The 23,707-nt window shown below is 39.5% G+C and overlaps 1 protein-coding gene and 2 pseudogenes across 1 annotated transcript in view; all 3 read right to left on the reverse strand.

Annotated features, from left to right (window-relative positions):
* The window catches only part of LOC126077506 (mitotic spindle assembly checkpoint protein MAD2A-like), a 214,769-nt gene extending 201,210 nt beyond the window's left edge, over window positions 1-13,559 (reverse strand). Inside the window, exon 1 of the mRNA XM_049887049.1 lies at window positions 13,486-13,559. The gene's annotated coding sequence lies outside the window, so the exon portion shown is untranslated. The remainder of the gene's footprint in view (window positions 1-13,485) is intronic.
* LOC126077510 (mitotic spindle assembly checkpoint protein MAD2A-like) lies at window positions 9,179-15,585 on the reverse strand (annotated as a pseudogene).
* The window catches only part of LOC126076830 (mitotic spindle assembly checkpoint protein MAD2A-like), a 117,865-nt pseudogene continuing 105,381 nt past the window's right edge, over window positions 11,224-23,707 (reverse strand).

The following is a 23,707-nucleotide window of genomic DNA, read 5'->3' on the forward strand; positions in this document are numbered from 1 at the left end:
CAGAAGCAGCTTGGGGGAGCGTCTGACCTCCTCAGACTCCACAAGTGGGAAGGGCTACCAACATCAACAGTGCAAGGCTGATTCCTATGAGGTGGGGGTCAGAAATGCCTCCTTTCTCTGCCATCTTTACCAGTTTTGACACCAACCATTCTTTCCACAGCACTCTGTACTGGGTTTGATAAGTCACTGCAAGGGCCGCAAAGAACTCACAGTCAATTTTCACAATTATTGGCTTTATTAGGGAAGTAACAGTTACAATTCAGGCTCAGAACAGTCAAGATACAGTTCTTGCATCAGGATAGCCTCTTCCTAGCTGTACTCACAGGCACACCTTTCCTGGGCCCTCAGTCTCTGCCCAAAGGCACTCAACTTGCTCACTTCCTGGGCCACAAAGCTCACTATGCTGTCTCCTGCTGCCAGGGTCTCTGCTGCTGGGTATCTCCTTCCTTAGTAGTAGGCTCCTCTTCACTGTTCTGAAATTGGGTCTTTTAAGGCAAAACTGATGAGCCCACTTGGTAGGGCACAATTACCCTATCACACAATCACCTGGCTGGGAGTCACAAGACCATGGCTAGAAAGGCCATACACAAAAGTAACTAATTGTTCCACACCATGTCTTTTTTATGGTCTCTTCAGTTGTCTCATATACATGAGAAAGCTGGACAGTGAATAGGGAAGACCAGAGAAGAATTGATGCCTTTGAATTATGGTGTTGGTGAAGAATATTGAATATACCATGGACTGCCAGAGAATGAACAAACCTGTCTTGGAAGAAGTATGGCCAGACTTTGTCTTATATACTTTGGACATGTTATCAGGAGGGACTAGTCTCTGGAGAAGGACATTGTGCTTGGTAAAGTAGTGGGTTAGTGAAAGAGAGGAAGACTCTCAACGAGATGGGCTGACACAGTAGCTATAACAGTGGGCTCAAACCTAGCAAACATGGGAGGATGGTGCAGGATCAGGCAGTGTTTTGTTCTGGATGGCACCTGGCAACAACAACATCTACATATATATGTTGTTCTTGTTATTAGGTGCTGTGGAGTCGGTTCTGACTCATAGCAACTGTGTGTACCACAGAACGAAACACTGCCGGTCCTGCACCATCCTCACAATCATTGTTATACATGATCCCATTGTTGCAGCCACTGTCTCAGTCCATCTTGTTGAGAGTCTTCCTCCTTTTCACTGACCCTCTACTTTACCACGCAGGATGTCCTTCTCCAAGTCTGATCCCTCCTGACAACATGTCCAAAATACGTAAGATGCAGTCTCATCATCCTTCCTTCTAAGGAGCGTTCTGGTTGTACTTCTTCCAAGATAGATTGGTGTGTGTGTATGTGTATATATATATATATATATATATACACATACACACACACACCTACATTATATGCTTAGTATATATACATATTTCTATAGAAAACTGTTTCAAAGACTATGCTAAGCCATTAAAAGTGATTACTTTTTCATTTATACACTATTATTTAAAATTTTACAGTATTTATTATACAAGTGATTACTTTTTCATTTATACACTATTATTTAAAATTTTACAGTATTTATTATACAAGTGATTAGTTTTCATTTATACACTATTATTTCAAATTCTACAGTATTTATTATACATTTAATAAAAGGAATATATAAATATTTGAACATATGTTCGTAAAAAATTTCAGTTAATAGAAAAGCAGACATCACTTAAACATAAACATAGCCTAAATAATACAAGGCCAGAGAGTCCTATCACAAATAAAAGTTCTCTGTTACTCTGGAGGCCGATGTATGATATACATAAATGAGTAACAATAAAGATTAGATGCTGACAACAACAAAAAAATGTTTATAATAAAGCACTTTTAATTAGAATGACTACCAGCAGAAAAAAAAACAAGAAAGAAGATACAGACCCATCTCATGAGATAAGTAAAAATTTATTGGGATTTAAATACACTTATTTGGACTAAATTTTCTCTTAAAAATAGCACTTTCTTTAAAATAAATGATACTTTTTTAAAACAGAACAACTCTGAATAAACCTAGAAATCAACAAAATTTTTAAGTGAAATAAAAAGTATTTGGCAATGTGGAATGTATGACAAACCACTTCAAGTATGAGAGCAACAGTGTGTTTGAGTCTATTTATATTCCAATAACAGCAATGTCAACCTGTATCCGAAAGAGAAAATTGATAACTGTTGATTGAATATTCTCACATAAATGTATTAGGAAATTTCACTTTATTGGAAATTAGATTTGTCAGAGGAGCAAGGAGTCCTATCACTCAGTTTGTACTACCTGTCCTATTCCCAACTGACTGAACTCACGGATGATTCACCTACTTATCTTTTATTCCAGTAGAAAGGTCTACCAGTTGTAAATCTACCCTCTTTATTATGACTGTCCTTTATGGATTCACAGTATCCTTGAGGTGGGAGGAAACTCACAAGTCATTTAATTCAAGCTTCCATCAAAAAAGGAAAGTGTACAACCTCCTTATGATATGTATGAACATTTTCAGGAAGAGAAAGAGAGCTCAGAATTAAATATTGGCAATTACCACTGTTTCCCAACACTCATTGCTATAAAATTCTACTTTATAACTGAGCAAATAAATCTAGTATAGTTTCCAATCAGTTCTGCTTCTGTCCTAGAATGCCAAAGAAAATGAATCCTATCCTTGCCCAACATGATCATCACTACACTTGACAGTAACTACAGTCACCACCCATCTGCCAGTTGAAGACTGCAAGTTACTATGATACTGAACAGTTTTCATTGGAGCTTCCAGAGTAAGACCAAGTAGGAAGAAAGGTCTGTGATCTACTTCCAAAAATCAGCCAAGGAGAACCCCATGGATTACAATGATCAGATTTACATTTGATCGTGAGGAAATGGCACAGACCAGGTGGCATTTCATTCCATCGTGTATAGGGTCACCATGAGTCGGAAGCCAATGGCAGCTAACAACAATAATCACACTATCCACGCTTACACCTTAAGTCTTCAATTTTACAGGTATTACCAGTTAATGTTTTGCATGTGGCAGTTCTTCCAAACTCCTCATCAGCCCTGCTACCTTTTCTGCACATGTTCTAATAGTCAATGTTCTCTAAAAATGTAGGACCTCCTACAGTGAAATGCACAGACTAAAAAACCATATTAACATTACAAAATATAGGATAGCCAAGATTGTCCAAACAACTCCCAGCTATACGAAAAAGTAAGAGTCTGCTCTGTCTAAACATTGGTGTGTTGTAGTACTCAGTCTTCAGCATTTGTGTCTTTGCTGTCTTTTTCTGCAGGTGAGTTTAGGCTCTGATGATTCACAAATCTCTAGCTCCTCAGTTTTTGAACCCCAAACTCATTAAATATTCAACTGTCCACTTGACATACATCTCCTTTCAACTTCAATCAAAAATTTTATTCAAAACAGAATACTTTTTTCTTCCCTCCAGTATGCCCAGACCAAGTGTTCTCTGTTGATGATACCACACACCATTCACCTGATTGCCACGCCAAAAATTTAGGTGGCATCTTTGATTCCTCTTTCTCATAGCCACATCCCATCCATCAGTAAGGGCTATCAGCAACCTCTCCTAACCACCTCCACCATTACTACCCTCATCCAAACATTCACTGTCTCCCTCCTTGACGGCTTCAATAGCTTCCTAACTAGTCTCCATGCTTCCATAGTTGCCCACGCTTGGGGGGAGAGGAGGAAGTTGGTAATAGAGTAGAATGTGAGTGGGTCTGGAAGACAGGCTTACCTGATTTTGAATCCCAGCACCACCATTTATTTAAAGAAAGGCCTTGGTAAGTACCTTGAATTCTCTGAGCCTCCATTTCCTAGAAGGTGAATCAGTACTTTTAAAAAGTAACTCAAATTGTTCTTGTGAGAATTAAATAATTCACATAAAGTGCCTAGCAAATAATAGATGCTAAATGTGTTTTTTCCAATGTCTTCATATTTTTATAATTTTCAAATTATCTCTAATTTATAGAGTTCAATATTATAGCCAAAAAAGTAAAAAAAAAAAAAATTCATCTTAATATGAACATCACAGCATTAGTGGCATCTGGTGGAAAATATAAAAGTTACAATGTAGCATTACTACAGATATTCAGATTTTTCATGCTTAGTAATTACAATAAATTTTAGATACTAAGCAACCAAATGAAAACTAAAAAAATAACCAAACCCATTGCTATCGAGCCAATTTCGACTCACAGAGGCCCTACAAGACAGAGTAGAACTACCCCAGAGGATTTCCAAAGAGAACTTACTTGGTAGATTTGAACTGCCGACCTTTTGGTGAACAGCTGAACTTTTAACCACTACGACACCAGGGTTTCCAAATGAAAACATAAAGGTGAAGAAAAAAATGTCTATGAGGATATCTTATTGTGCCAATATTTTATGGGTGGTCTATATTCTAAAAATATATGGGAGGTTAATAAACATAAGAAACTTTAAAAAATAAACCAAACCCATTGCCATCTGGGTTCTGACTCATAGCGACTCTAGAGGGCAGGGTACAACTGCCCCACAGAGTTTCCAAGGAGCACCTGGTGGATTCAGACTTCTGGTTAGCAGCCGTAGCTCTTAACCACTATGCCACCAGGGTTTCCATAAGAAACTTAGGTACACTCTAATAATAAAAAGAATAAACATTTGTCAAGCGTTCGACTTTAGTGAAAAGAAGATATAGAGATATGTAGATATAGAGCAGTTACGCTGTGCTGAGTCTCTTTTTACACAATTGTATGGCACAGAATTCCCATTCTTTGCATTCTTACATACTGTGGACATGTTGTCAGGAGGGATAGACCCTGGAGAAGGACACCATGCATGGCAGAGTACAGGGTCAGCGGAAAAGAGGAAGACCCTTAAGGAGGTGGATTGACACAGTGGCTGCAACAATAAGCTCAAGCATAACAACGATTGTAAAGATGGCTCAGGACTGGGCAGTGTTTCATTCTGTCATTCATAGGGTCGCTATGAGTTGGAACCGACTTGTTGGCACCTAACAGCAACAACAACATGGCATAGAAGTCACTTCCCAAGTTTTCTAATCAAAATTTACTATGGGGTGTCCTGGGCAACAAATACCTTGAAGAATTTTGTCCTTCATTTGTGCTTCAGAGAATATGGAATTAAGATAAAATAGGGAGACTTCCCATATGATTTCAGATGCTAAGGATGGAGATAACAAATGATATTGTTTTACATGTGAGCCTTAAATAAATGTCACAAAATGGAATCCTCAGAAGTAGGGAGGGGTTTTAATATTTGTGACCAAAGAAGAAACTATGATCTACTACAGGCAAATGACAACCGTTGGGCCAAATCCTGCCCATCACTTGGTTTTTTTGATTGGAATACAGCCAGGATCATTTCTTTATGTATTGTCTACATGTGCTTTTGAGATACAATGGCAAACTTGACTAGGTGCAACAGAAACCAGACGCCTACAAAGCCTGAACTATTTACTATCTTTATAGAAAAAGTCTGTCAACCCCTGATTTATCAGATTGCTTTCATGTTTCCCCTCCCTCATCTCCATGTATCATCCCCTGCCGACTGATATTTGGCATGGCCATGAGTCTTGCTTTCATTAGCGGAATGTGGGAAAAATATCAGTGTGAAGGTTCTGAAGTCAAGCCTTAACAGTCTTACCTAGTCACTGCCCCTCTGATGGTAGAATGAGGTATGTGGAACACAACAACTTCAGCTAACCTGTAGACTTGTGAGAACAAGAGGTTATTGATACCGCATGGCTCTTTACTATGCAGCAAAAGCCACCTAATACGTCAGATTGTTATACCTTTGCTTGGACATTCCCACGAAGGCTTGTCTTCTCAGACTGAAGACACTAGGAGAAGGATCCTGGAGGCCAGGTGCAGCTCAGTCCCTTCTGGGCTCTATTTCAGACTTTGATGGGCTCAACCGGAACATGTTTTCATTCCTCTACCTATGGTAAGCAAAACTGAACCAGAGTCTAGGCCAGGTCTAGAGGCCCACCGGACTCTTGGAATCTTCATGTTTCTGTTTAAAATGGTGTAGAAACCTGTCACAAACCTTACAAGCTGTTTGCTTTAAATGTCTTCCCCTAAGGTACGCCTAAAGGGGTAGAAACAGGTTGGAACAAGTCCAGCTGGAGTCATAGACCGAAGCTGTTTTCTAATCTCGCTTTAACAATAAAGCTCGTAGCTTGACTCCTATTCAATTCCAACATGTTTATTTCTTAACTGATACATAGCCTGGTCTTTAGAACCCTACAACAGTAAACAGTGTCATGCAAATGTAAAATTGGAAAATTTAAATCTGTCAACAGTTATTAGCTGAGATGAAGTGACTGAAGTATATGTTGAACCTTTGAAAATGTGATTTCAGTTTTACATTCTTAATTCTCAAACTGAAAGACAAACAAAGCTTTCCATTGACATTGTTCTTGAATCCATCAAGCAAGGGCATTTGGGGAAAGGTCTATTTATTACATAGAGATAGAGAATCCACAGTTGCTGTCACTGAGGACTCTAAAGCTGCCCTACTTCTCAGGTTTTCAGCCTTTGATTCCTTATGCAGTTAACACTCTTCCATTAAACCTTCCCTAAACTAGCTTTTATTTTCAAAACAAGAGCTTACCTGATGCAGAATTGGTACGACAGAGTTGCAGCTATAGACCACAGGACAGAAGCTCCTATCATTAAAACTATTTTGAATGAGAAACATTAAAATTCACAGCATTAATTTCTGGAGATGTCTCTTAAAGGAAAAAGAAGTCAATGCTATACTAAATCACAAATTAAAACAAAATCATTTAATTTGCCAAATAAAGACATGAATGCCTGAAATTTTAGTGTAATCGGTAATATGTGAGCTCTTTTGGGGAAGAACCACATCTTATTTACCATTTCCATTGTTTACTACATAGGCATTCAATGCTTCTTGAAGGCTAAACAGTCCTTGCTTTCTTTAAAGATTTTCAAACATATTTCCTAAAAATACAACCAGAATTTTCATTTCTCCTTATCTATTCCAAGGTTCTATTTCTGCTTTCCTTCTCAACCTATATTTCAAATGTTAGAGGTTATGAACTATCCAAGAATTCAAAGAAATGCTTTAATTTTAAGAGTGTCCACTTTGTGTTACACTGTATGTTGTTTGGATACCTAGAGACTTTTCATTATACCTAATTCAAAATCACTTCCATTTCTGCACTATTACTTTTCTTATTCAAGAAAAGACTTGTGGATAACCCTTTCTAGCCACCTGGGCCTCATTTAGGTAGCTTCAACAGCTCCTTAGGGTATGGGCTTCCTTAACAGCATTCACTACAACCACCATCAAAGAGTAGCATCTATTTGCCAAGCACTGAGATGAAGGAATATAAAACAATGCACTTCGTTTTTAAAAAGTATGCAATTGGGTCAAAAAGATATGATTCATCAAGTGAAGTAATGAAGACAAAGAAATACATAATAAATGACATGTGTGGCTACTTTATGATCCTCTGCAATATATTTTCCTTTGCCTACTAAGGTTTTAAGCTTCAGAAAGGCCAGAACATTGTTTCATTCATCCTGATACTTTCAACATAGTATTTTTGCACATTAATAGATGCTCAACATGTAATTTTTGAATAAATGAATACAGGCTATGTGTATTCACTTAGAAGTGAAAGTTAAATGAGAACAGTGTCCAATGGACATTGTAGCTACCTAATAAATTTACTTACTACAAAAGAGATGAGATTAAGAATAGATGATAAAAGATTTCTTTGAAGTTTGCAATAAATTGACCTTGGAAAAATAGGTGAGAACTAGATAGAACACACCTGATGATAGTATTAATGCAGGCACAGGGATAAGCGAGCTGTATAAGTATATAAAGATAACGAAGCTGAGAGTAAAAAAAAGGCCGTATTAAGGATATAGTGAGAAATCTGTCACATAAGTCAAGAAGGTAAGGCTAAGAGTGTAGAAAGGCACTTTGTTGTTATTGTTAGTTGCCCTCGAGTTGATTTTACCTCATGGCAACCCATCGTGCACACAGTAGAACCGTTCCATATTTTTCAAGGCTCTGAAATTTTGAAAGCAGATTGCCAGGCCTTAGTTATCAGTTGCCTGTAGGTGAGTTTGAACCACCAAACTTTTCGTTACTAGTCCAGTGCTTAATTTTTTGCACCACCCAGGAACTCCTAAAGGTACTACAATCCAACATTTGCTAAACTGAACTAATTCCAAAAGGCATATCTCTTGTTATACAATCAATGTTTATTTTAAGTTGATTATTATGAGATTAAAGTGGTATAACCAAACACAATAGATTCAAGGTACCTCAAGATTTCCTCGTCTTTGTATGCTTTGGACCTATAGCCTAGGTGACACAAAAAAATCATTTCCAATACTAAACCCATTCTAGCTACCATTTAACACCAGTATCAAAACATTTTAAGAGAAATTTAAAACACACAAATTTAACTTTATTTCACCATTGTCATTAAAAGCTTGATTTTATCAAACATAAAAGGACATTTTCAAAGAGTTCTCTATCACAGGAAATTAAACAGTAGAAACATTCAAAGCTTCACAGGTAAAGTTATAGAAAGTCAAATAATTGGAAATGTTTTCAGCATGGGAACTCTAGATCTGAAAAAAATGCTGGACAGACCTGAATATTTCTTGACTTATGGATTATATTAGTTATTTTCAGGATCTAAACAAAGATTCTGAATATTCAGGTTTCTTTTGCTGTAATTTACAATTAAATATCACCCTACCTATATTCTGACTCAAGCTACTTGACCAAAATGTCTGATTTAGGAACTTATTTAGCTTTATAGTTAAAGTTTTTCCAACTACTGTTGCCACCTTCAAAAGAACTGACATTAGAACACTGATTCCCTTTTGGACAACGTGCAATATGCTTTTGTGCTCATCTATTTTTATTTAGCCAAATACATTAATGGGGGATAAAGCTATCATCTCCTCAAATTCATGATGTCAACTCCTTGGAACATTAAACAGGTACAAAAAATGGATGATGCACACTTCAGTAGGGTATAATGTTGTTTCCCCACCTAAAAATTCACCAGCAAAATAAAACATACCAACTTGTAGTTGACTTCCTTTCAGGAAAACACATTTGAAAATTGCAAGTACACTACTTTTCTCAGCTCATCCCTCAGTCATTGACAGGAGTTTTGTAGGCCATCATGCTATTCACTTTGTGGATTGTAGTAGTGAATGAACGAAGACAGACTTCCTCAGAACTGATAATGAACTGTGGTCCTGATTCTTCCCATTTCTCATGTACAACCAAATCTTTATCTGTGTAAATCAGTACATCAAATGAACCTAAATTGGGGATAAAAATACATTAAAGTACACCATGTTTTCAAATGTAAAACAACCTTCCCTGTCTCTCTCACCTTTTGAACCACCCATAGCATTCAGACAGGATAGCTTGGCCTCTAATCATTAGATAGTATCTTTTCCTCAATGAAAATAAATTTTAATACAGAAAATACTGCAATCTCCTATCATATCTTACGAAAACTATAGGACTTTTTTTTTTTTTAAACAGAAAATCATCAAAAATATTATAAGTATATCATCACATGGGAAAAAAAGGAATGTAATCAATGTAATCCATAGGAGAGCTAACATCTTGGTTTGTTCACTCTTATGTTTCAGTACCCAGACCACTGCCTGGCATATAATAGGCATTCAGTAAATACCTGAAAAATGAAACAATAACTAAATTTGAAGAGCAAAACACAATTTTACTGCTAAAATCTTAACACATAGAAAATAGCAAAGGGAATTACACCAGAATGGGTATTGTAAAAGTTTTCATTTTTTTTTCCTGCAATACCCCAATCTTTACTTTTTGCTTTACAATGCTTTGTCCCCCGTTTATATCACATGATACTGACAATTAACAAAAAACTGAATAAAGGGTGATTCTTGAACAGTAGTTTAGCCTTTTCCCCATTACAACTTTAAATGAATGAGAAGCTGTGTAAATACTCACAGGAAACTTCCAACAGCGGCAGAAATGTTACTGTAGCCGTGATCTGTTGATCACTGAACGGATCTCATCTTGGATAGTTTTCTGAGACTTTGCTCTGGCTGCACTAGGAAGAAACCAAATCTATTCATGTATTTCAGGTTTCAACAAGTTATTTAAAACTTTCTCAGTAACCAAGAGTATTTACCTGCTTAAGTGCTTCTGAAATCAAATGTGTAATGCAATAAGAAGAGTTTAAAAAAAAATGAATAAAAGTATCTTAGGACCTACAGCCTAGAAGACATAATTTTAATATCCTTATTTATTTCATTTATCCTTTCAGTCATCTATTAAGATCAGCATCATATCATTTATTATCACATGACTAGAAAATTTGCCAACCTCTTTAAGTTAGGAAAAGTTCAGCATCTCTTAAAATAACAGGAAGGATCAAAAATATTTAATCAGCAATATCATTTGGGATTTTAGAAATGCCTAAAGTCTAACTCCCAAGTGCCTCAAATAAAACGTTAAAGTTGTATGTCAAATTATTTTTATCATCTAAAAATTTCCTGAACAAACTGAAGGCTTCAGGAGCAAAGTACATTTCATTATGAGACATAACTATGGTTAAGAGTTGGCAGATAAGCACGTCCCGGACAATGCTAAAGATCACCAGAGAATGATCGGCATTTCCATCCAGGAGGCTGGAGCCCTCAGTCACTTATGACGTTTAGGTCATGAACATGTCTTACCAAGTTCATGACATTGAAGGAAATAAAGCAGAGTCACATCTTTAGTTGGGGAAGAGTCTAAGAAAACCCCTTAGATATAAGTACATTCCTGAAATCCCATCTAGTGTGTCTTGTAGAGTTCTGAATACAGTACCATAAACATTAAAATTTAGAACTCGATGCTATAAACTAAGGGCATTAGCTTAGAGAATACCATCTACACAAATCCATGATGCGCTCAACTGAGCACAATTCTTTTCCACAGGAGATTGAAGATTAAATTAAACTGACAGAAACACTTTATGCAATTTACTTTACGTGAAACTAGTTCAATACATTTAGAACTCATTTCATAATGAAAACAAGTTTTTGGAAAAGGCTTATCAGAGCAAAAATCATTTCTTACTTACCTGTCATCTTTTGCAGTCTTCTCACACTCAATATCAAACTGCCAGCTTTCAAGGACCTCACTGCTTTCAATATTTGAGATGACTACCACCAGTTTCTGAGCAGAACATTTGTATAACCATTCTGTAACACATAACAGGGCATCTTTTTTGGTCCACTGCATTGCAAAGCAACTCTTACCTTCTCAGGTCTCTCGTCCTCACCTCGGCCAATTCCTACCACTGGTATTTTGTACCCCCTCCCTCCTGCTCAGAAAACTTATCACATCAATAATCCAGCTCCTCTTTTCAAATTCTCAGGATTTCTACAAAGTACAGTACTCGCTGCTGAGGATACAGTGAGCAAGAGAGATTTTCAGCCACAACCAAGGTAGGAGCGTAGGAGATGGGAATTGATTTAATCACCACACCAAGAAATGTGAAATTACGACTGCAGTGACTGCTGTGAAGGATAAATGGTACAATGAAGAGCATTTAAACAGGAAAAACTGCCCCAATCAGGGAGGACAGGGAAGGCTTCAGCTTAGCTCTGAGGGTGAAACAGTATTAAATATGCAAAAGGAAAGGGAAGAAGGTAAAGGCCTTAAGTACTTGAGGGTGACAGCAGGTGACTATAGGACTGAAAGAAATCCAGTACAACTGCAGGAAAGATAAACAGGAGCCAGACCATACAAGGCCAGGTGGGCCAAATGAAATTGTATCTCAAGAACCAGGGAAGTCATCACTGTGTTTGAAATAGGACGTGATATAATCAGATTTACATTTCAAAAGTATCACTTTGAAAATGGGTTACAGAGGATCTAGACATTACTGTAGATCCCTTACTCCCTTACCAAAAGGTTGTTTAACAAAGGGTTGGCAGTTCAAATTCAGCAGCTGTTCCTTGGAAACCTATGGGGCAGTTCTAGTCTGTCCTATAGGGTCAGTATGAGTTGGAATCGATGCAACGGCAACGGGTTTGGATTTTTGGTTGTTAGACACTAATTAGTTCATTTAGTAGTTTAAGCAAGATGAGATCATTAAAGCATGTAGGAGGATATATTGGTAGAAATGGAGAAGTAGACAGATTCAAGGGATTTCATGGTGAAATTTTTCAAAACTTACTGGATTAGCTATGGGGGTAAGGAAGAGAAACAAGTCAGGAATACCTCCCAAATTTCTGGCTTGTATCGCAGGTTGGATGGTTGAGCCATTCAGTGCTAGGAAAGTGAATTGAAAGTGGAGCACTTTTGCAGAGAATCTTAAATTTAGTTTTCAATATGATGAGTCGGAAGTATCTCTGGGGTAGTTACATAGGAAAGCCATTGGGTATATAGGTTTGGAGTTAGGAGAGATTTGGGTTAGATATAAAGAGTCAACTACACAAAGTTTATCAGAACATGTCAGAGATCATCTAGAGAGATTATAAAGTGAGAGGAGGGCCTCAGATTGAGCTCTGAGGTAACCTTGAAAACTGATATAGCATATACAGGAGACAGCAAAGTTTTCCGTCAAGAAACAGAAAATCATTTAGTCATCAGTAAATATTTCAAATTATGTGGGCCTCCTAGGTGTCTGGTCTGTTTGCAAGCAGTACAAAAACAGACCACCAGCTGGACTCCTGGCATATATCAACAACTTGCCATCAAAGGTTTAGCTTTTAAAAGGAGAATGGGTGGTCATTTGAAGGGGATTTCGGGTAGGCAGCAATTTTTCTTCTTTGAAAATTGGAGACGTGATGTCATTGGGAAGAATCCCAATCAAAACAGAAATCAAAAATAGGACAAAAGTAGTGTAAAATCCCTGAGGACACTAAAAGCAACGGGATTCAAAACAGATAAACAATTTGCCTCAAAGAATAATTCCTCAATTTTAATAAAAATAAAAGAGGGAACAAGCTAAATAGGAAGTCCAGATACATCTGAGGTGGAAATTCATTTGAGTGGTCTCGAAAGAGATAATCCAATGAACCAGCGGCTCAGGCAATGCTTGCTTCTCCACCAAATTGAGATGAAGACACAGATCTATACATACAGATCTATGGAGGTTCTAGGCCAATTCACCTGGGTGTAGCCCTATGAACGGCAATAGGAGATTTAGCCCTAACGCTCTGATCCATAACTTTGGATGCAACTTTGGGAGAGGGAGGTTACTCCTAATGACATGCTTCCTGCTTGCACCTGAGACTGATATCTACTACCACACCCCCAACAGTCGCCCAATCTTGCTATTCTGATAGCACTGACCTACTAAAGCATTTAACTTCTTTGAGGCTGAGAAACTCTGTACTCCTATCTTCCTTTCCTTGTCTTTTCACCATTGCTTGAGATCCTTCCAAGCAGACCTGCACAAGTATCTAGGGATTTTACTCATGTAGATATTAATGGCAGGGAAATGTTACTACCTTATCTAGAGGATAATGTAGCTTCATAGCGGTATCAAGCTAACGAAGGTCAGACGGCCATTATCAGAACGGCATATTAAAACAGAAAAGGTAAAAAATAAAAACTAAAAAATGAAGCTACAACTGAACATGAAAAAATTCTGAAACAACAATACAAAAACAATTTTTGAATTTAAAAATTCAAAAGAAAAAGGATGGCCACTCCTAAAAGACAAACTACTATTTTGGAAGAACAAATGGGGAGAAACGTAAGTTGAAACACGAAAGGGAAACTATCAGAAATTCTAGAAGGAAAAAAATACATGGAGAACAGTACTGGTGCGACAGGTAATAAAGCAATTTCTTGAGGGAAAGAGAAAATTGAGGTTTCAGGTAAAAGAGACTCAGTCACAAGCAGATTAAAAAGAAAAATATAGGGAAAAACCTAAAAAAATGGGTGTCCTCTTACTTAGGATTTTTTTTTTTTTTTTAAGTTTAGTCCCAGAAACCCAAGTTTAGTATGCAGGTTTAATACAATTTTATTTTCCTTGATGTTTCTCTAACGCTAACTTTAAAATCTCAGCGGCTACAGAGAAAGCATCATGTTAGCAATGTACAGTAGTCGTTTTCTCAAACACTATCATAATTATGTTAAGTTCTGACTTGTACCATTTGTCCATATGAACTTTTGAATTACAGCAAAAATCATTCTAAGGGAGTTGATGGAGACATTTATCAAGCCATATCATATTCCTAACATCATAATACTCAGCCACCTCAGAATGTGGTGGAAAAGGATTTAATTTATACACTCTGTGCTTCCTCCCAATTGAAAACCACTGTATATTTCAGAAGGCAGTGTGTTTCACACTTCTATATAGGAAGCTGAAAAACGACCAAGATGACAGGCAATGTGGATACAAAAATGGCTGCAAAACTCAAAGTGCTTTCAATTATTAAATACCTTTTACTTGATCCACCACATTATTTAGGTATTTGATGAGTTCAGGATCAGCAGTCACAAGCAAGGTGAGTCCATATTTTTGCACTCAGGTAAAGGTTTCAGATGGATATATGCCATGCTGATATAAAATGCTGTTAATGCCAAACGCGGAAAGCAAAAGAAACGTTAAAGTCATTATCATTTGTAGTTACAGAAAATAAACCATATTTAGATGTGGCTATGTATTTTTTTTTTTTATGTGGTTATGGTTTCATTAATGGTGTAAAACTGTAAATGCTGAAACACAGGTTCGCTTGTCTTACTCAAGGCAGAGTATGTCTGTACAAAGTGGCATTAAATGTCCATAAAATCTTGCTTCTGGGTAAAAGAAAGCAATATATGCGTTCACGTGGCAATAAAGGACAAATTAAACGCCAAAATGCATTAACCCACCACTGCCACATTTCGCCTCATTGTAATCCAAGACTAAATTCAGATTACATGGTTATAAAACACAAAACAGGCTTGGACCGACTGGTCAGCTGCTCCAGACAAGCTTCTCCTCTTTTTCCTCCTTTTCTCCCCTCATATCCTGCCAGGCTCTGGTAGAAGTCGCGTACACAGCTGGCCTGGTCCGGGACAATGCTATCCAAACAAAGTCTCATGAACTGTGCCCTGCCTCAGAACCAACGCCGGGCAGGGGCTGGGTCAAAACACACACTGGGTCTCCGCTCAGTCGTACCAGGTCTCAGGGGGCTGCGGAGTCCGACCAAAGAGCCGCTCCAGGTGAAGCCGCTGCACCGCGAAGCGGCCCCCGCAGCGCCCAGCCCTCTCCTCCACCATTAGCAACGCGTCCGGGGCTAGGCGCCGGCATCCGCCTCTCCGCCGATTCCTCGGGGCCGGCAGACCGCGCGGGGCCGCGAGGGCTCGGATTCAGGGCCGCTCCGGCCCATCCCGGCTCCCCGCCTCCGAGGCCGAGCCGGGGGCCTACGGGACGGCCTGGGCTTGGTTCTCCCCAACCTTGGCCCGCACCAAGAGGACTTAGAGAAGAACTCGGCCACGATTTCGGCGCTTTCGCGGAGGGTAACACCCTGCTCCTGGGTGAGCTGCAACGCCATGGCTCGGACCACAGACGAAGGCGCGGCTTACACCGGGCAAACACCGACTGCCGCGGATCCCGCAGCGCTTCCCCGCCACTCGTTTCAAACGTTACGCCGCAGCCCGCCGTCTTGCCCTTCGCGCAGGCGCGATGAATCGCCTGGTCCCGCCCACGCAGCGGCGCCCTGGCCTTTCTCTCCGCCCTCCCTCCCTCGCCTTGTCCAGAGCTGGCTAAATGCGCAGGCGCGGTCCGGAGACCTGGCCTTGTTACTGGGGTTTCAGTTATGTGTGTGGGTTTTTGCTCCGTGGCTGATAGATTCTCCTCGTGATCGACTCGATGGGGCAGGGTGGAGAAGATGGGCAATTCCTATTTTTACGTCCGCTTACTACGCCTATGGACTGAGCGAGCAAGGAGCACAATTTTGAGTTTAAAGGTATTTTCAAACTAATGTAAACTGCCTACCAGCTGCACCTAAAGTGGCACCATAGATCTTCATACTTGTTCATGTTGCCCAGTAGCAGATGCATGGTGGAAATTTATCCAGAAGCAAGTGCACGCCGAGCAGCCAAGCCACTGCCTTCTAGAGCCTGGTGCCCATGTTGTTAGGGTGCCTTCCAGGTGGTTCAGACTCATAGTGACCCTGTGCATGACAGAAGGAAACACTGGCAGATCTTGTGCTATCCCCACGATTGTTCCTATATTTGAGGCCATTATTGAAGCCACTGTGTCAATCCATCTTGTTAGGGTTCTTCCTCTTCTTCCCTAACCCTGTACTTTACTAATTCCAATATCCTTCTCCAGGGACTGGTCCCTCCTGACAGCATGTCCAAAATCCTTAAGACAAGTCTCACCATCCTCATTTGGAAGGGGCACTCTGGATATGTTCTTCCAAGACAGATTTGTTCATACTTTTCGTAGTCAGTGGTATATTCAATATTCTTCACCAACACTTTAACTTGAATGCAGCAATTCTTGGGTCTTCCTTAGTCATTGTACAGTTTTCGTATGCATTTTAGGCTATTGAAAATAATATGGCTTGGGTCAGCTGCACCTTGGTCTTTGCAACGTTTCCTGAATAAACAACGCTTGGAAGGCCAGCATAGCAGGGGTGGGGGTTTGGGGACTATGATTTCAGGGGACATCTAAGTCAATTGGCATAATAAAATCTGTTAAGAAAACATTCAGCATCCCACTTTGGAGAGTGGTGTCTGGCATCTGAAATGCTAGCAAGCAGCCATCCAAGATGCAACAGTTGGTCTCAACTCACCTGGAATAAAGGAGAATGAAGACAACCAAAGACATAAGGTAATTATGAGCCCAAGGGACAGAAAGGGCCTGAGAAAGCAGAGACTGCATCAGCCTGAGACCAGAAGGACTAGATGGTACCCAGCTACAACTGATGACTGCCTTGACAGGGAACACAACAGAGAACTTCTTAGGGAGCAGCAGAGCAGGGGGATGCAGACCCCAAATTCTTATAGAAAGACCAGACTGAATGGTCTGACTGGCACGAGAAGGACCCCAGAGGTCATGATCCCCAGACCTTCTGTTACCCCAGGATAGGAACCTTTCCCAAAGCCAACTCTTTAGTTAGGGTTTGGACTGGACTATGGGATAGAAAATGATACTGGTGATGAGTGAGCATCTTGGATCAAGTAGACACATGAGACTATGTGGGTGGTTCCTGTCTGGAGGGTAGATGAGGGGGCAGAGGGTATGAGAAGCTGGGGGAATGGACAGGAAACAGACAGTGGAGGGAGGGAGTGTGCTGCCTAATTAGAGGGAGAACAACTAGGAGTATATAGCAAGGTGTATAAGTTTTTGTATGAGAGACTGACTTGGTTGGTAAACTCTCACTGAAAGCACAATAAAAAAAAAAAGTGGTATCTTAGCTTTTTAACACTTTAAAGAGATCTTTTGCAGCAGATTTGCCCAATACAGTACAGCATTTATTTCTCGATCGCTAAATCTGCTATCAAGTTTTTTTCCCCAAAGAAATTGGATTAGGAATTGAAAGAATGAACCCAAATCCACTTTTGTCTTCCATGTCCATATCCGTCTTGAGCTCAGGGCCCCATGAAAAGCAGCGGAGCAGAGCCTGGGGTGGCAGGGGCTGTGTCTCACTGGGCAAAATGTGCTTGGTTCACCCTCCCATCCTTTGGTGGTTTGTCAGAACTAAGGTCACATCACCAAAAAGACCCTTCAACGCTGAAGGTGAATTTGACTCACAAATTCAATAGTTAGGGTGGGAGCCCTGGTGGTACAGTGGTTCAGAGCTCTGCTGCTAACCAAAAGGTCAGCAACTCAAATACACAGGCTGCTCCTTGGAGAAATCCTATGGGATAGTTCTGGTTTGTCCTGCAGGGTCGCTATGAGTTGGAATCCACCTCATGGCAACAGTTTTCTTTATGTTACAGTGAGGAGTGTTAAGGAGACATCGGACATTTTAAGTTTGTCATTAAGAAGGAAATTATTTGTAAAATGAAGTCTGAAAGACTATCCAGCAGACATGCTATGTTCTTTAATTATGTGAGAAATGCCTGAGTGTGTGTATTAGATTTTTTATCGATACATAACAAATGAGCATAATTTCAATGGCTTAAAACAACACCCATTTATTATCTCAGTTTCCTCACTCAGAAGGCGTGGCGTAGCTGCTTTCTCTGCTTAGAGTCTCACAAGGCTGAAATCAAGGTGTCTGCTGATTAGGTTTCATCTGACATATGGAGTTCTCTTCCACATTTTCTGGTTGTTGGCAGAATTAATTTCCCTTCCCTTGTACAACTGAGGTCCCTCTTGTCTTGCTAATTGTTTGCTGGAGGCCACCCTTCCATAGGCCTTCTCACTTCCAAGTTCTGTGACTTCAGGAAAGTCCTGGAGTTTTAAGGACTCAAGTCAGATCAGGGCTGGCTTTTAGATCAGATCCATTCACATAATCTCCCTTTTGACCTAATCTTGAAAGTGATAAAAACCCCTTTAAAGTGATATCCCCTCAGAATCACAGCTTCTGCCCCAGTGCTGTCAGTGTAGGGATTGTTTCTACAGGGTGTGCTCTTGTGGGAGAGAAGGGCAGGAATTTTGGGAGCCTTTCACACAGTGAAATAGCGTATTTCAATCAGTTTGAAGAGCAAACTACGAGTAGAATGGATAATAGGCTGAGTTCACCCAGTAAAATCTTACATCATTTAGTCTCTTTTGAGTTTTTTAATCACCAGTTTTGATGTGAAGAACAGTGATGTCAGGGGAAGTGAGTAAGAGGCAAGGAAGCTGGATGTCCTTCACCCCTTCCACTGGGAGCTCCGTTTACAAAACCTGACTCCTAGCCACCCTATAGGACTGAGTAGAACTGCCCCATAGAGTTTCCAAGGAGCACCTGGTAGATTCAAACTGCCGACATTTTGGTTAGCAGTGGTTAGCACTTAACCACTAGGCAACCAGGGTTCCCAGGGAGTTCAGTTGGGGCCTGCATTCTCACATCATGATGGTAAGGCTTGGTGCCCACCTTTCCCCATAGAAAAATTGCCTGTTTCGAAGGAACTAACTTTATGTTAAAACTCAGCACCTCAGGAAAGACTTCTTTGTGTTTCATGATAGTATGATTTTTAAATTATCAGAAAATACAAATAATTGTTAGTGTAACTTGGAGATTCTAGAAATTAACAGAATTTTCAGGCATTAACCACAGGGTCACTATGAGTTGGAATTGACTCGAAGGCAGTGGGTTTGGCTTTTGTTTGTTTGTTTGTTTCCGTGCCTGGAGGAAGTGTTTATTGAATATTTTCTTTGTACTCTAGGAGAAGATAGAAGTAAAAAATAACGCATAGAAGCGATAGTCTACCTTTTGAGAAGTTTGTAGTCTTGTTTTATTTCAATATACATGCAAGAAAAAAAACAAAGAACAACGGAATTTTTGCCACTTAGGCTTTTTCAGCCTTCTGCCTACCTCCACAGCCTCCTTTCAGATTACTTTCCTAACCTCTCTGCTTCATTATTCTTTCAGAATAAGGGCTTTTCATCATGTCTAGAAATTTCTTTTTGATGGTCAGATTCCTAATTATACTCACACCCCTTCTTAATGTAAATGTTACTATTAGAAAAACTTTCTTTGACTCCTCAGACTGTATGAAGTCCTCTCTTATGTATTCTCATAGCATCTTATATTACTTGCTTCATCAGGATTTGTGTTATATATTCCCTATTTTTGTGTAGGATCCATGGTGGCATTTAGTGGGTGCTCCACGAATATGTGCTGCATAGATGAATGTCTGAATATTTGCCTCATGGTAGCTTCATGGTAGAACCTAATACATTTCCTAGTGGGAGAGTATGTTGGGTGGATGAGGTTATGTCACTTTTAGCGAGCTTTGAATGCTCATCTGAGTTGATTGAGCTGGAGGCACCAGAGATTTCTAGGGTCTTAGTGGTGGCAGAATTCTCACCTTCCATACAGGAGACACAGGTTCAATTCCTGGTCAGTGCACCTCACGTGTAGACACCACCATCTGTCAGCGGAGGCTTGTGTGTTGCTGTGATGCTGAACAGGTTTCAGTAGCGCTTTCCAGACCAAGACAGACCAGGAAGAAAGGCCTTTGCTCTGTGGTGCCCGGGGTTGCCATGAGTTAGAGGCTGACTGGATTGCCACCAAGCAAGTGAGACCAGGAAAGCGACATTGTTTCAAGTCCAGTTCAATAATGTTGGTAGAAAGGATTGTGCACAGGACAGCCTAGAATGGTTGTTCTCAAAATTAAGTAGAAGAATCCCGTGGGTGTCTTGCTAAATATGCAAATTCCTGGCTTATATTCCCTTCTCGTCCAGTTTGATTCAGTCCAGTAGACTAGCCACTAGCCACATGTGGCTCTTGAGCACTTGAAATGTGCTTGTCTGAACTGGGATGTGCTCCTAGTGTAAAATACATCCATAACATTTCAAAGACATACAGAAAAAAGAATATAAAGGATCATGTATTCCTATGTTTTTTAATGGATTATATATATTGGTGGTGTAGTAGTTGAGTGCTAAGGTTGTTAGCCAAAAGATCGGCAATTCGAATCCACCAGGTGCTCCTTGGAAACTCTGTGGGGCAGTTCTACTGTGTCCTATAGGGTCACTATTAGTCGGATTCGACTTGATGGCACTGGGTTTGTTTGGTTTGTATGTATATTGAAATGAATCTCTGACATAAATTGGATTAAATAAAATGTGTTATTAAAATTAATCTGTTTTCCTTTAAATCTTTAACGTGACTTCAGGGACATTTAAAATTATACATGCCACTCGTGTTATCTTTCTGCTGAACAGTGGTATTCTACAGGATGGAGCTTAGGAGGTAGCATGTTTAACCAGCATCCCAACTGATGCAAATTCTCAGAGCACTCTTTGAAAAGCAATAGACTATGATGGCTATTTTCATAATGCAGGGCTAGGAAGTTGAGCATCTCGACTAGGTGGATGCCAGAAAGGCTAAATAAGAAGTGATATATCAGAGAAAGGCATTTTGAAACAAGAGTTGATGACAGATATGAATGAAAAATGAAATAGTAATGCAGATAAACCCAAGGTGCCGAGTGTGCAATAGGAGATAGTATTGGTCAAAGCATGAGCAAGTTAGAAAGAGCTGCCCAGACTCTGAGCCCGTACTACTTCTAAGCCATCACCCCAGTAACAGGATGGTAGAGGTTTGGGAGGTGCTTCTTCTCCATTAACTTTTGGATGCTCAGTTTGGCCTTGACCCCAACTTAACCAAAGCGTGCAGACTTATCTTTACAGAATGTTTTTAAAAAATTGTTTTCAGTTACTTGAGTTTACTTTTATTCAGTTCAGTAAAATTTTTCCAATGAGTGTTGTTGAGGGTGGTCGCTATTTGGACAGGGTGATGTATAAATTAAGAATTTTTTTTCTGAAGAAAATTCAAACACAACATATAACAAAACGAACTCATATTCATAAAAAAAGATAACTACAAAAAAGTGTGTCATAAATAGGCCTATTTTCATATTAAAGAAAAAAAAACCTACTGGCATTGAGTAGGTTCTGACTCGTAGCAACCCTAAAGGACAGAGTAGAACTGTTCCATAGGATTTCCAAGGCTGTAATCTTTACAGAAGCTGACAACCACATCTTTCTCCTGCAGGGTGGCTGGTGGGTTCAAACTGCCGATTTTTTGGTTAGCACCCAAACAATATTCCATATTAAAAAAAAAAAAAAACTCCATACCCGTTGCAGTCGAGTGGATTCTGACTCATAGTGACCTTGTAAGACAGCGTAGAACTGCCCCATAGGGTTTCCACCGAGCGCCTGGTGGATTCCACCTGCCGACTTTTTTTGTTAGCAGCCATAGCTGTTAATCACCACGCCACCAGCGTGTGCATATTCTGTGAAAGAGTGTTAAAAACATAGATATACTCATAAAAATTTGGAAAAAATCAACTGGAATTTAAAAAAAAAAAAAAAACCTTAATTAATGACCTTGTTGAACTATCTTATAGATGAGAAAACCAAGGTTCAGGGAGGATACATAGTTTGTCTAAGGTGTTCACCATCTAGTCAGTGAAAGACAGAATAGTAGGATCGAGGGTCCTAACTTCGTCTCCTTTTTAGATTGGGTATATTTGAAACCATGCTACATGATGCTCTTGTTTTTTTTAAAGTTTACGTTGAAAAAAAAAAAACTGATTTTATGTTCGTACAAAAATAGTTCCTAGAGCCGAAAGATGGCACTGTTGACATGTGAAATAATGCCTTTAAAAAGATTCAGTCAAGGTGTCTCTGTTTTAAAAAAAAAAAAAAAAAAATCCAGGTAAAAAGTTGTTTCATTTAAACCTTTAAAACAGGGCTATGCAAAGTAAGTCCTGTGAGCCAACTCTGCTGGCCTCTTTGGCTCACAAGATAAGAATTTTTTTTTTTTTTAAGGGCTGTAAAACAAACAAACAAAAAAACCCTGAAGAACATCGACAGAGATCTATATGGCCTGCAGAGCATAATTTGTGTTTCATCTGGCTCTTTTCAAAAAAGTTTGCCACGCCTGATCTAAAACACTTGTAATGAAGGAAAAATGAACTTAGTAGTTTCAAAGGTATTCATATATATGGAATACTTCAGAATGGATTGTTGAATGACAGTATAGAGCTGTTATCCTTCTTTTGAAGGTCCTGGTGGTACAGGAGCCCTGGGGGCCCAGTGGTTAAGTGCTAGGCTGTTCACCAAAAGGCTGGTGGTTTGAGCATAGGAGCTGCTCTATGGGAGGAGGATGTGGCGATCTGCTTCCGTAGAGATTACTACTGTTATCACAAATCACGGGTTCAAGTCGCCTGTGGCGAAGTTAATATTGAGACAGGAGGAGGTAAGCAGTAAGAGAGGGCTTTATTGAATACCGGTATTCAAGAGACGGGGAGGTTAAGTTTTTTTCAAATTTTGTCTATCTAAAGGGTTGATAGGAGGGTTTTATATGGGGAAGATCAGGGTTACCTAATGTTTTGAGCACATAGTCTACAGATGGTCTTATACATCACAAAACAACTAAAAAAAAAAAAAAAAAAACTTAAACTAAAGATATGTATGTCAGACATCTGGGCTCTAATCAGTATATTTGTAACAGGCTGAAAAACCTCACAAAAGAATCTCTCGGCTAGTGGAACTGTTTTGTCAAGTCTACTGTAGCTGAGATGGGGAGTAAGTTTTGTTTGTTTTTTTTTCTTTTTTACTGTAGCTGAGATAGGGAGTAAGAAAGTTGTAGATTAAAAATGTCAGACAGCCTTCTTGTTGGTTTGTAGACTGAAGGCCATTTCTCAAGAGAAGAAAAAAGAAAGGAGAGACCAAGGCCACAGGAGCTAAGATAGCTCTGTACCCCTTTGTAAGAGACCAATGTAGCTGGTTTAATAAAAAAATGTTTAGGGATTACTTAGAGCATCATGTCATGTCATCTCAAGCTCTCAATCATCCATTTTGAATAGGGGAGAATATGTTGTAAGGTATTAGGGTGTTTGTTATGTTTAAGAGTGGAACAGGCTGTTCAGCTATATTTTGAACAGAGCCTGTTCCATTTTCTAAGGACTAGAGATTTTTTTTTTTTTTTTTTAGAGATTAATCCCCCCACGTGTCTGTCAGTTAGTTGTACTGTGGGGGCTTGTGTGTTGCTGTGATGC

Source organism: Elephas maximus, chromosome 5 (genome assembly GCF_024166365.1).
Source record: "Elephas maximus indicus isolate mEleMax1 chromosome 5, mEleMax1 primary haplotype, whole genome shotgun sequence".
Lineage (NCBI taxonomy): Eukaryota > Metazoa > Chordata > Mammalia > Proboscidea > Elephantidae > Elephas > Elephas maximus.